Below are 13,586 nucleotides of genomic sequence, written 5' to 3'. Positions count from 1 at the left end.
TGTGGCGGTCGGGGAAGAAGGTCCCGTCCTGCAGCCGCTGGCACACGGAGGAGTTCCGGTACACCCGGGCGTCGTGTGCTTTGCCGGACCAGCCCACATTTATGTCCGTGAACTGTCCCCGGTGGTCACACACGGCCTGCAGGATGACGGAGAAGTACCCCTTGCGGTTCACGTACCGGGACGCCTGGTGTTCCGGGGCACGGATGGGGATGTGCGTCCCGTCGATGGCCCCCCCGCAGTTGGGGAAGCCGAGGGCGCCGAATCCCCGGATGACGGCATCCGGGTCGGCGAGGCGGACCACCCTGCGGAGCAGCACCCGGTTGATGGCCTTGACCACCTGTGGAGAGAGACACAGCAAAGCGTCAATCAGTGGGGCGCCCGGGTGGCTGGGAGCATTCATGCCCTGGCAGTGCCCCGCGCCCCACTCCCGGAAGCAACCCCCCTGGCGGCGTGTAGTACGGCCGGGACAGCCCGACCCCTCCGGTGCGGGGCGCCTTCGCCTCCTCCCGCCCCCCCCTTTGTCCCTGGGGCGGCCCATCCCCTCCTCGCAGCCCCCCTCCCCCCCGGCTCGGTGGCCGACGAGCGCCGTACCTGCATGAGCACTGCTCCGACAGTGGATCTCCCCACGCCGAACTGGTTCCCGACGGATCGGTAGCTGTCCGGCGTGGAGAGCTTCCAGAGGGCGATGGCCACCCGCTTCTGGAGGGGGATGGCGGGCCTCATGCGAGTGTCCCTTCTTTGCAGGGCAGGGGCGAGCCACTCGCAGAGCTCCAGGAAGGTGTCCCTCCTCATCCTAAAGTTCTGGGTCCACTGTCGGTCGTCCCAGCGCTCCAGGACGATGCGGTCCCACCAGTCGCTGCTGGTGTCCAGACGCCAGATGCGGCGGGGCACGCCGGTGCCGGGGCGCCGCCGCGGCTCCTCCACGGCCCCCAGGGCGGCCAGGCGGAGAGGCAGGGGGCTGACGTTCCCCAGGTGGTGCCAGGCAGCCTCGAGCCATTGCTGGCAGGCTTGCAGTAGCAAGTCCAGAACGTGCACCAGAAGGTGCAGGGCGAGCCGTGGCTCCATGTTGCCACCTGCGGCAGTCCCCCCCGAAGGGAAGCACCGACACAGACGGGCACAGAGACCGACGCTTTGCTGTCCCTCGGCGAGGTTGGCAAGCAAGCAGGAAAAGCTGAGAACCGGCTGTCCAGGGGGGGGTCCCTTTAAGCACGAGCCTCAGATAGCCTCAGACAGCAGCCACACAAAGCAACTGCTGACCTGATGCCCTGCCAGAACCGGTTTCAGCTGCCCTTAAATGCCCCCCTGCGTCCAATCAGTGTGGACGCGCTAGTTCGAACTAGCAAAACGCTAGTTCGAACTAGTTTTTAGTTCTAGATGCGCTAGTTCGAACTAGCTTAGTTCGAATTAACTAATTCGAACTAAGTTAGTTCGAACTAGCGCTGTAGTGTAGACGTACCCTCAGTGAGAGCAGGATTAGGCCCACAATTATCCTATTTCCCCATGTGAGTTACATTAAATGATAATATTGAAAAAAAAATAGACACAAATCCCTCGCAGAGCTGTGTATGAGATTAGACACAATGGCTTGCCATTGCTTTTTAGAGAGATTAGTCTATTGTGTAAATATGTTTTTCAGGATTGTTTAAAGTATGGATTATGTAAATATATATTTAAGGACTTTAAAAATGCCTTGTATTGATATATCTCTTTGCAATAGGGTATCATATAAATATATGTACTGGGAATTTAAATACATGCATTATTGTTAGACTGTGGTGAATTGATTATTTAGGATTTGTTTTAAATGCAAATTATTTTCCCAGTAGAATGTAGAAACTTTTTCAAAGGCAATATTGCTTTTCATGTAAATGCAGGCTGAGGGCAATTTTCAAAACATTAATTGCTTGCTAACTGTAACCTTTTTAGTCTATTGGCCAATTGTGGTATTTCAGGATTTTTTGTATCACTGTCAGGGGTATCTTCAGGGCTTTTATAATCTCCATTATGGCCCTCATCTTGTAAATAGTTAAACATGGTTGGTAACTTTACTAATGTGTATTTTCACATACACTTTAATGAGACAACATCCAACTTATGCATGTATGTAAGTGTTTTCAAATCTGGCCTCAAAAGAATTCTTGATATTATATAAACACTAGCCTAAATAACTTATTTGCCATATCAACCAGCATCTCAGACAGCAATCCTTTTAAAGCCAAATTCTGATTGTGTGAAAAAAATGAGCAAATATCCCAGCTGAAGTCCATGCAATTTTTTTTTTTTTTGGATGGGCCAAATCCTAAAAAGCACTAAGTATTGGATTTAAGTAAGGAGAAAGGATTTGGCTCCTATTGCAGAACTTAACATTAGCCCAAATGGATGTTTATTTTGGTTCAAGAAACAAAATTTCTGATGCTAAATTTCAGTCCAGATAAATCATAAAAATTGTATGTGAAAATCTGGGCCTGATTCTGCCACCTTAACTCAGGTTGAAGAGTGAACACTTCTCAAGCAATCTCAGTGGGGCAGAGGAAAGGTACCACCCAATAGAAAATGGGTGACCGTGTCAGAACCCCCTGGAAACTGGGATTTCCAACTAAGAAAGATGCCGTAAATGTCATTACAGTACTTTTGCCTCAATATAAGGACAATGCACAATTCAGTTGTTGTGACTTCTCTGTGGCTTAATTTGTCTCACCAAAATAAGCACAACAGCACTGAAAGATCTCTAACAAGCAAAGAAGTTACTGAACTAGTTTACTTTCTGAGGAAACAGACTTGTCAGAAGTTGTTATATTAACATGTTAATACATATTGAGAGGAAAGAATTCTTTCCTCCAAAATATTATTTAACGGTGATATACTGAAACAAGTCTAATAACTTTACTCACATGTAGTTCTGATACATAGGTTGGAGCAGTTGCTCTCTCTCTGTACACTCTACTTATCAGTGTGGGCAAATGATGTTACCACTCGGAGGGAATTAACAAAATTGCAGCCTAAATGCAGTGGACTGAGGCCTGCTGTACGTAATAGAACTCCTTGTACGATTGGCTCTTTGTATGGCATGTTTCAGCAAACAGTGGCAGTCTTTCTCTTAGATGCATCCCTCTGAAAATAAGGGAGTACATAGAAATGTCAACAGAGACATAACTGTAGCAGAGTTATAGTTAGTACTCCTTTAATAACCCAGTGGATTAATGACTTTCTGTCAAGCTTGGTAAATCCTTCCATTTAGCAATAGCTTGATTATTCTCCCTAGACTCTTTTCTTAACCTCCTGCTGAGATTTCTCAACATGACTGTTGAACATTTTATAGATCAACTACTAGTGAATGAATCATGCTCTGTGTTTGCTACAATATGATCATTTTTACTATTCAAGCCAATACAACGAAACATACAAACAGATGTAATGGCTGCCACTAAGATCAACATGATGATAATGTAGTACTGTCACTTAGAGCCTCATTGATGGCTACATGGCACTGCAGGATAGATGTGGCCATGCTGATCCCAGGATTTCAAAGGGTATGTCCACACTACAATGTTAGTTCGAACTAACGGACGTTAGTTCGAACTAACATTCATAGCCGCTACACTAGCGCTCCGCTAGTTCAAATTTGAATCGAACTAGCGGAGCGCTTAGTTCGAACTAGGAAAACCTCATTTTACGAAGATTAAGCCTAGTTCGAACTAGCTAGTTCGAATTAAGGGCTGTGTAGCCCCTTAATTCGAACTAGTGGGAGGCTAGCCCTCCCCAGGTTTCCCTGGTGGCCACTCTGGCCAACACCAGGGAAACTCTATGCCCCCCTCCCGGCCCCGGACCCCTTAAAGGGGCACGGGCTGGCTACGGTGCCCATGCCAGGTGCAAGCCTGCCAGCACCCAGCCAGCAGACCCTGCACCTGGCACGGATCGAGCCACCCACCCGATGCCCCCAGACCACCCCCTCTTCCCGGGACCAGGCTGGCGGCTCCCAGGAGCTTGCCCGGGACCGCAAGAGGCGGGCAGCTTCCTGGGCTAGTGCGGACATCGTGGACCTCGTCCATGATCTCCACACTAGGCACAGGAAAGTGGCTGTCTAGGGCAGGAGAGCTGCCAGCCTGGCCACCCAGGAGCAGGTGTGCATGAAAATCAAGGGGGTCCACTGAGACGCCCGACCCTGAGCCCTGAGCTTACAATGGCCGTCCTGGTCAGACCAAAGGTCCATCTAGCCCAGTAGCCTGTCTGCCGACAGCGGCCAACCCTAGGGACCCTGGAGGGGATGGACCGAAGACAGTGACCAAGCCATTTGTCTCGTGCCATCCCTCTCCAGCCTTCCACAAACCTTGGGCAGGGACACCACTCCTACCCCCTGGCTAATACCACTCCATGGACCCAACCTCCATGACTTGATCTCACTTCCCTTTAAACTCTGTTCTAGTTGTAGCCTTCACAGCCTCCTGCAGCAAGGAGTTCCGCAGGTTAACTATTTGCTTTGTCAACAACAACAACTTTCTCTTACTAGTTTGAAGCCTGCTACCCATTCCTTTCCTTTGGTGTCCTCTAGTCCTTCTTTATGGGAACTCAGGAAGAACTTTTCTCAATGCACCCTCTCCACCCAACCCCTGCTTTTAGAGACCTCTATCCTGTCCCCCCTCCGTCTCCTCTTTTCTAAGCTGAACAGTCCCAGTCTCTGTAGCCTTTCTTCATCTGGGACCTGTTCCCAACCCCTGATCATGTTAGTTGCCCTCCCTTCTCCCAGCCTTTCTCTTCCCCTCTCCCATCTCCTTTTCCCAGTCTCCCCCAGTTTTTTTCAATAAAGACAGAGTCAATGTTGGAAGAAACGTTATCTTTATTTTGTACATCAATAAGAAGGGGGGCTAGGGAAGGGTAAGTGGAAGGAGGTGAGGGAGGAATGGGGTACGAGCCCCCGATGGGGAGGACTGGGCTGGCTCTGCGGGCTTCTGGGGGTGGAAGCTCTCCTGCAGCCCCCCGATTGCCCCCTCTCCCCAGATGGCAGCCTGCAGCAAGTGCAGCCGGGCTGATGGCAGAGTGGTGTGATGTGCCCAGTGTGGGTACTCCGGGCAATCCAAGCCAGGACTGGTTTTCAAGCGGGGCACCCCTTAGAACTGTCTGTCCGGGGTGGGGGTCGGGACCCTTTAAGTGCAGCCCTCGGCTAGCCTGAGACAGCATCTCCACGCTCTAAGTCCTCCTCTGATGCCCTGCCGGCATTGCTTCCGGCCATCCTTAAGCCCTGTTCAGAGTCCACTCAATGTGGACTTGCTAGTTCGAATTAGCAAAACGCTAAGTCGAACTAGTTTTTAGTTCTAGACGCGTTAGTTCGAATTAGCTTAGTTCGAATTAACTAATTCGAACTAAGTTAGTTCGAACTAGCGCTGTAGTGTAGACATACCCAAAGAGATAAGATGAGTGAGGTAACGTCTTTCATTGGACCAACTTCTGTTAGGGTACGTCTACATTGCCCACCTATTTAAAAATAAACTATTCCGGATTAGCTATTCTGAAATTTCTTATTTTGAAATACCACATCTACACTACAGGGAAGCCTCGAAGTTAGTCTGAGGCGTTTTTCCCTAATGTATACATGCTATCTTGATTTAGAGCCCCAGGAGGCACTGGGGAGGAATATCTTAGAATGGCCCTGGTGAGGGGCTATTTCTAAATAGCAGAAGTGGAGTGTCTACACATGCCTTATTTCAAAATAGCTATTTCGGAATAGGTGTTATTCCTCATAGAATGAGGCTTACAGATTTTGTCATAAGACGTCTGTTATTTCAAAATCATTTCAAAATAACGGAATGGCTGTGTAGACGCTCACATTGTTGTTTTGAAATAACACTTGTTACTCAAAATAACGGTGCTGTGTAGACGCACCCTTAGTGATCGAGACATGCAGAAGGAGTTGGTTTATTTATTACTTCATCTACCTCTTCTGTGTATGATTTTACTGTGGCACACAGCCAGGTGTGGCTTACTCTTAGATAGTCCAGCAAAATCTTTGTTTCCTATTTTCAAAACTGGCAAAAAATGTTAAATAAAAAACAGTTCCGTGTCTCACCCTCTCCCACTTCTACATGCAGTATACTTGTGTTTCTTTAGAAACCTGTTGGAATTCTCAAGACAGGTGAGGAGATTTCTACAATGCACAGGGTGAACTGACAGTGCATGATATAAACATTTCTTCTTTGTGAAACAGCCATTAAAAGAAGAATATTTTTTTCCAGGATCAGTTTCTCCAGACATACTAAGAGTTCTCAGATTTTACTTTTATTTTCTGGGCAGGGAGTGAGTCATTTCAACACCATTTCTTCCTCTTTTATTCTTCCTTTTGCTCTCGTTTCATAAGGTTTCACTTAACAGCAATTCTGTTTGAAATAAAAGAGGGCTAGACTGTGGTCTCTTCCAAGTCCATCAGTTCATCTTTGTGTGCCCTAGAGATGGACCATTAGGTTAAGGTCCTCACTCTCAGAGCCTGAGTTGGCAGGCTTCAATAGCTTTCCTCGCCCCTGTCAAAGTGAGAAAAAGGGTCACACACTGGCCATGAACTCTGATTCTTTGAGTACCAGTGTGTTTTGTTACCATTAGATCACTGGGCTGACTTGCTGCTTAGAAAAAAAAGAAAAACAAACTACACTACTGAAAGAGAGATGAGGTATCTGGGCCGTAAATCCTCATCTTCAGTAATAGTGTTGGGTTTGTCTCATTTACCTCTTCTGTCATCAGAGTTAAATATACGGAAGGCAGTGCCCAGGCATTTCTAGGAAGGCAAGGTTTGACACCTTACCTAAAATTGTTCTGGCTCTAATCTTGTGGCATGGCTCAACTATTGCCTGCCTTCCACCCTTAGATTGCTAAGATCTTCAAAATGGAAGAGTGCACTGTTCTACTTGGGAAATGGATATAGCAATTTTTTTTTTCAGACACAGAGAGTGTTTACTTTTTATCAGTGTTACTACAGATGTAAAGTGTTTCCCCATTACACTTTTGCAAAGTTTTGCATTTTAAAATTCTTTCTTGAAAACACTGCCTTTGGAAACAGTTGATGCAGTTTTAGCCATAACATCTTTTTCCAACTAATATAACCAATGAGACCTATAGAGAAAAAGTGCTGTGTGAAATAAATCCAAAACATTTTGGGTAGGATTTTCAAAAACGTTCAACATTGGCCTAACTCTGCTCCCATGGAAGTCAATGATAAAACTCCCATTGTGCCTATTGAAGTCAGTTAGGCTAATAATGAGATTCTGAATCTCACCCAGTGTACAAAGTTCATATGAAGCCACCCATTTCTCAGTTATAGTTCTAGATACATACAGCATAGCATCTGTCTGTTAAGCTCTTGCTCATACAGCTCCTTTCAGTTCAGCCCACTCTCTTAACATGGCTCTAAACAGTTCAAAAGCCCAGGAAAAAAAATCACATTAGCTAGACTTTTTTCTTAGCACATCTTGATTTTAAATTTAATTCTCACTCAAGGTATTTTAATGGTACCTTCTTAAATAGGGGAGACTATCGGTGGCAGTAGTTTTGAACATCTGTAAAATCAGTTGTATGGCCTATCAGAAGTCCACACTTACATCATCTTCAGTAGAACTCTTAACATATCCCTTTGGGCCTGGTACTAATATTGTCACAATAGCAACAAATATCTTTGAATACTAAGAATACCTAATGACTAATCAAAACATTTTGTAGCATGCTTACTGGCCATATATAGCAAACATTCAAAAAGAAGCTTCAGAAGGTAGCCGAGTTAGTCTGTACAGGATAAACTTAAAAAACAACAAATGGTCTGGTAGCACTTTATAGACTAACAGAACATGTAGGCTGTGTCTACATTGGCACTCTTTTCCGGAAAAGGGATGCTAATGAGACCAGTCGGAATTGCAAATGCCGCGGGGGATTTAAATATCCCCCGTGGCATTTGCATGAACATGGCTGCCGCTTTTTTCCGGCTCGGGGCTTTGTCGGAGAAAAGCGCCAGTTTAGACGGGATCTTTCAGAAAATAAAGCCTTTTCCGGGAGATCCCTTATTCCTCTTAAAATCAGGAATAAGGGACCTTCCGGAAAAGGCTTTATTTTCCGAAAGATCCCATCTAGACTGGCGCTTTTCTCCGGCAAAGCCCCGAGCTGGAAAAAAGCGGCAGCCATGTTCATGCAAATGCCGCGGGGGATATTTAAATCCCCCACGGCATTTGCAATTCCGAAGTGTCTCATTAGCATCCCTTTTCCGGAAAAGGGATGCTAATGTAGACACAGCCGTATATAGTATCATGAGCTTTTGTGGGCATAGCCCGCTTCTTCAGATGACCAGAGTTTTGAGTTTAGGATGCATCTTAAACTCAAAAATTCGGTCATCTGAAGAAGTGGGCTGTGCCCACGAAAGCTCATGGTACCATCTACGTGTTTTGTTAGTCTATAAAGTGCTACCAGACCAGTTGTTTAAGTTTATTCAAAAAAGTCCTTCATGATAGACGTTGTTGGAAATATAGGGCATTCTTTTTGTTTTTTTCCAGAAACAGTGCATAGTACATTGATGCTTGCACCTAAAGGCTGCTATTTGAGATAGGTAGAGATAAAAATAATTCTTTTTATTTATTATAGGTAATTATAGCCCCTTTGTTAAACACTTTTTTCAATTAATATACTTAATTTATTTGGCAGGCTGAACATCTCTTTTCAATCCTTTAATTCTTTTTGTAGTGTCACTGTTAGTAAACAAATCACTAACTAGTTTCTTGTTGGTGTGAAGAAAATCCCAGGGTTAGGAGTGTTATGCAGGGGAAGTGTCTTGTGCTAATTATGAACCCGGAGGCATTGAAGTAGAATGAAAAGTCTGAATTGTTTTAGTCCATTATGATGTGGAAGTTGGAGTTCACTTTATCCTGAATTGCAGATTCTAATAAAGTTCTGTGGAGAAAAACTTGACTTCATTTATGTAAGGGGTCTGCTGAAAACCCAGTTCTACTGGAGTATCTAAAAGAAACTAACTAGGGGTATGTCTACACTACCCCGCTAGTTCGAACTAGCGGGGTAATGTATGCATACCGCACTTGCTAATGAAGCCCGGGATTTGAATTTCCCGGGCTTCATTAGCATAAGCGGGGAGCCGCCATTTTTAAATCCCCGCTGCTTCGAACCCCGTGTAGCGCGGCTACACGGGGCTCGAACTAGGTAGTTCGGACTAGGGTCCTATTCCGAACTACCGTTACTCCTCGTGAAACGAGGTGTACCGGTAGTTCGGAATAGGCACCCTAGTCCGAACTACCTAGTTCGAGCCCCGTGTAGCCGCGCTACACGGGGTTCGAAGCAGCGGGGATTTAAAAATGGCGGCTCCCCGCTTATGCTAATGAAGCCCGGGAAATTCAAATCCCGGGCTTCATTAGCAAGTGCGGTATGCATACATTACCCTCCTAGTTCGAACTAGGAGGGTAGTGTAGACATACCCTAGGCTGATGATGGCAAGGCTGCAGGACACTTAAGAACATTCTGTATCTTTCAACTTTAAAAAAGAAAGCCAACAATCATGATCTGGCTATTCTCCTTATACATTCTACTTCTCTCCTCTGTCCCTGTCCTTGTTTAGCCTTTTTAGAATATAATTTTTTGTGGCAGGGAGTGTGTCTTCTCTTGTGACTATATAGTGACCAGCAAACTATAGATGCTACTGGAAACACATTACAAATACTACAATCAGATGTGAAATGTGGTTTGTTATAATAAATTAGCTTTAAATGGCAAAAGCAAGTGGTTTTCACTGAAGACAACTATAACTAGATTTGAGTTCCTGTCCTATCAAAATGCAAAGCTATGTACTGTATTGGCAAGAAAACAAATTAAACTGCCCCATAAATAACCCACCATGAAACATTCCAGCTATAAAGACCTGTTTCTTGCCTGTTATATCTTGTGTGCCGATGCCTCTTACATCAGAATCTGTTAGAGAAAGAGGACCCTTCAAGGTTTATGCCACTATGCAAATAAGTAATGTCAAAACTGGAATGGACATTATTTTTGGAGACAGCTAAGGACAGGAAGGAATTAAAGTTATCTATTCTGCAGTGTGTTTCTGCCAGTCCAGTTCCCAGTATTTTCTAGCCTTTTTCCATTAATTAATTGACTTGCTTTCTTCTGTTAGTCATTTATGCATCCTTATGCTTCAACAGAAAGCAAGTAGGGTAGCAAGCACAGGGTTCTCATAGATGAATGTGGGTTGATTATGCTGCTTGCTCTTGTAATCAAATCATGCTCAGTAATTCATCTTCACTTGGATATGGAAGCACTCCATTTGCTATGCACTCACTCGTGAAGTGTAAAGGTACATAGCTATCGACAGCTGCTTAGCTCTGTGTGTGTGTGTTTCTTTCTGTTGCTTTGGTACCTGTTCCAGGGACCCACAAGCTTATAAAAGCAACTACCTAGAGTATATTAATTGAGTATTTTTTCCTATCTGGATATTATGCCAAAAAATCCAGGGAGACTGAATATGCTTGATGAAGACCATTATCCTAATACAATCAAAACAGAAGCATTGATCAGGATAACATTCATGGAATTGATGTAGAACTATTAAAACACTTAAGTCTGCAAGGTGGGTGATTAGTCTGTCTCTGATGTTATCTGCAGGCTAGGCTTGAGAAATCATGGTTATTCCTGTGCTTTTAGAAGTGAACATTAATGCTGCACTCCATTTTTTTTACCTGTTGTATTTGTATTAGAGCAAAGACTAATCAAAGCATTATATCTGATTTGGACAATGCGGTGGATTGGCGGTTCCTAAAGTTGATCATACCATGGCCAGATATCAGCCACAAGTAATCGTTCTCCCTTTAGCAGATTCTTTTGCACTGCAGATGTTAGGTGGGAAATTGGATAACTTGCCCCACGGCCACGTATATTGGCCAAACTGGACAGTCTCTACGGAAAAGAATTAATGGACACAAATCAGGTATCCGAAAAGGCAACACACAAAAACCTGTTAGAGAACACTTTAATCTGCCTTGGACACTCATTAATGGATTTCCAAGTCACCGTGTTGTTTCAGGCGAATTCCACAAGCCAAATACACAGGGAAGGATTGGAACTTAACTTCATTTACAAGTTTAATTCTTATGCAAATGGTATGAACAGGGACATTGGCTGGCTCGCACACTACCTTCCACATCCTAATGACTTAACCAACCAATGGAGGCGCTAATTGTTTCAGGCGAATTCCACAAGCCAAATACACAGGGAAGGATTGGAACTTAACTTCATTTACAAGTTTAATTCTTATGCAAATGGTATGAACAGGGACATTGGTTGGCTCGCACACTACCTTCCACATCCTAATGACTTAACCAACCAATGGAGGCGCTAATTGTTTCTTTATCAGCCTCTTGTCACTACTTGAACTATCTATTCTTTCTCTCTCTCTCTTCCCCCCCCCCCCCATTATTTTTTTGGATCTGGACTTCTAATACTCCAGTCATCTGAAGAAGTGGGTTGCATCCATGAAAGCTCATGATACCATCTACATGTTTTGATAGTCTTTAAGATGCTACTAGAGTATTTGTTTTTTGTGTGCGTGCGTGCGCACGCGCACAATTTCCAATAGTTAGTTATATGCACCCACATTGCTGTGTGGCAACTGGCTCCCCAGGAGCCAGTGTGCACTAGAAGCCAGCTTTTAAGCTGTCTCCCGGCATGTCCTGGCTCCTGCGTGCCAGCCCTGATTTGAAGGAGCTGGCTGCCACCCCACACTGCTGCCTCTCTATGACAGCCAACAGCTCAGGGTGGCAGCCAGCTCCCTGGGAGCAGGGAAGGAGCTGGGAGTGGGGCCAGGAGCTAGCTGCTACCCCACACTGCCGCCTGGCTCCTCCTAAATTTAGTTGCAGCCAGGCAGCCCTGCTCAGTCTCTGCTTATGCCAGGCTGGGGACCAAACCCTGCTGTGGCTCTGCAGTTTAAAATGCAGCGGGAGTGGGGGAGCAGGTTGCCAGACTCCTACTGCCTTTTAAATTGCAGAGCCACAGTGGGGTTTGGCCTGGCACAAGCTGGGACTGAGCTGCGCTGCCTGCCCAGCTGGTGGTAGCTCCTGTCCATGCGGGGTCCCAGCTCCCCACTGGGGAGGAGGCCGCTTTACAGCAGCAGCGCTTCTGTGGACGTCCGAGTGGACCCAGCCTCCTCTGCCTACCCACTTTTAATCCAGCTTCCCCCAGAACCGGCTTCTGCTCTCCTCTCCGCCTTGTTGCTTCTGATATAGCGGCAGCCAGGGGAGGTGGGGGGAATGCAAGTAGTTGACTCAGTTACACTCTTGCACCCATAGACCAGCCTTGGTAATAAAGTTAAGCACATGCATGAGTACAGGCGGGGCAGAAGTCTGCATGTAATTGTTCATGGTAACTGATAAGCCCAAGGTTATTGGTTAACCATTTAAATGGTTATCCTATTACATCCCTATTTTGCACTGGTTCAGGAATTGGCACAGCAGTACATGATGCATTTTTGCTGTAGTAGCTAATGGAAAAAGAGGCTGACAGAGTCTTGGGAGAAGGAGAGAATAGGACTGTGATCTCTTAGATAAATGAATGTGGCCTCCTTCAGGGTCATGGTCCACTACAGGCTAAGAACTGCTGCACTGGAAAGACAAACTAAGACAGATGAGGTAATAATTATGGGCAGGCACTTTCTAAGGTTTCAGGATTAGATTCTATAAGTGATGTTTCTAATAAATAGATAATGGGAAAGACTGAAGTTCACCAGAATCCACAAAGCCGCATTCTTCCCTGCCCAAAGTGGTCATTTCAGTGCACCTAATCCTAATCAATCACTCCTGTGAAATGTTCCACAGAAAGGTGAAAACCTGCAAGCTCCTTGCCAGAATACAAGATGGGAAAATTCCTGCAGAACTTTAGATTTAGTAGTCTGTTTAATTGTGTAACAAGATTCAACATTAGTACTGTCTAATCACACGCACTTCTAGATGCCTTTACTGGTTGGACCTCCCAAAACTGGGACACCGTCATCCAGCAACATCCGTGGTCCAGCAGTAGCAGTGCTGGGACGTGGCTGTTGAAGCAGCTGTGGTAGCAGGGTGGGACCAGAGACTCAGCAGCCCCGATAGCGGGGCCGGGGCTGGATGCAGCAGCTACGGCAACACCATTAGCGGGGCCAAGGCTGGAGATGCAGCAGCCTGGTAGCCATGGCAGTTCTAACTGCTGGGGCCACAGCAGCCTGGCATGGGGGCGGTTGCAGTTAGAAGTGGGGAGGGAAGGTGGTCTGGGGAGCTGGTAGCAGGGGACCTCCTCTGGCCCAGCAAATTAACTAGCTCGTTAATTCAAGCTAGGTAGGCAAATCAGGCAACCGGGAGTTGCAAATGAAGCCCGGGATTTAAATATCCTGGGCTTTATTTGCATTTTCCCACCCGGCTGCCATTTTTAAATCCCCCTTAGTTCGAACGAACTGCCCATGGCTACACGCGGTAGTTTAAACTTAATCCGAACTAAGTCCTTAGTTCGGATTAACTGTTACTCCTCATGGAATGAGGAGTAACAGTTAATCCGAACTAAGGATTTAGTTCGGATTTATTTTAAACTGCCACATG

The 13,586-nt window shown here is 45.8% G+C and overlaps 1 protein-coding gene across 1 annotated transcript in view; it reads left to right on the top strand.

Annotated features, from left to right (window-relative positions):
* Positions 1-13,586, top strand: part of SLC44A5 (solute carrier family 44 member 5) — a 227,271-nt gene that overhangs the window by 14,441 nt on the left and 199,244 nt on the right. The window lies entirely within an intron of this gene.

This window comes from Pelodiscus sinensis, chromosome 9 (assembly GCF_049634645.1).
Source record: "Pelodiscus sinensis isolate JC-2024 chromosome 9, ASM4963464v1, whole genome shotgun sequence".
Classification (NCBI taxonomy): Eukaryota; Metazoa; Chordata; order Testudines; family Trionychidae; genus Pelodiscus; species Pelodiscus sinensis.
Note: the sequence above shows the minus strand (reverse complement) of the source record. Positions and strands in the feature narration are given on the sequence as shown.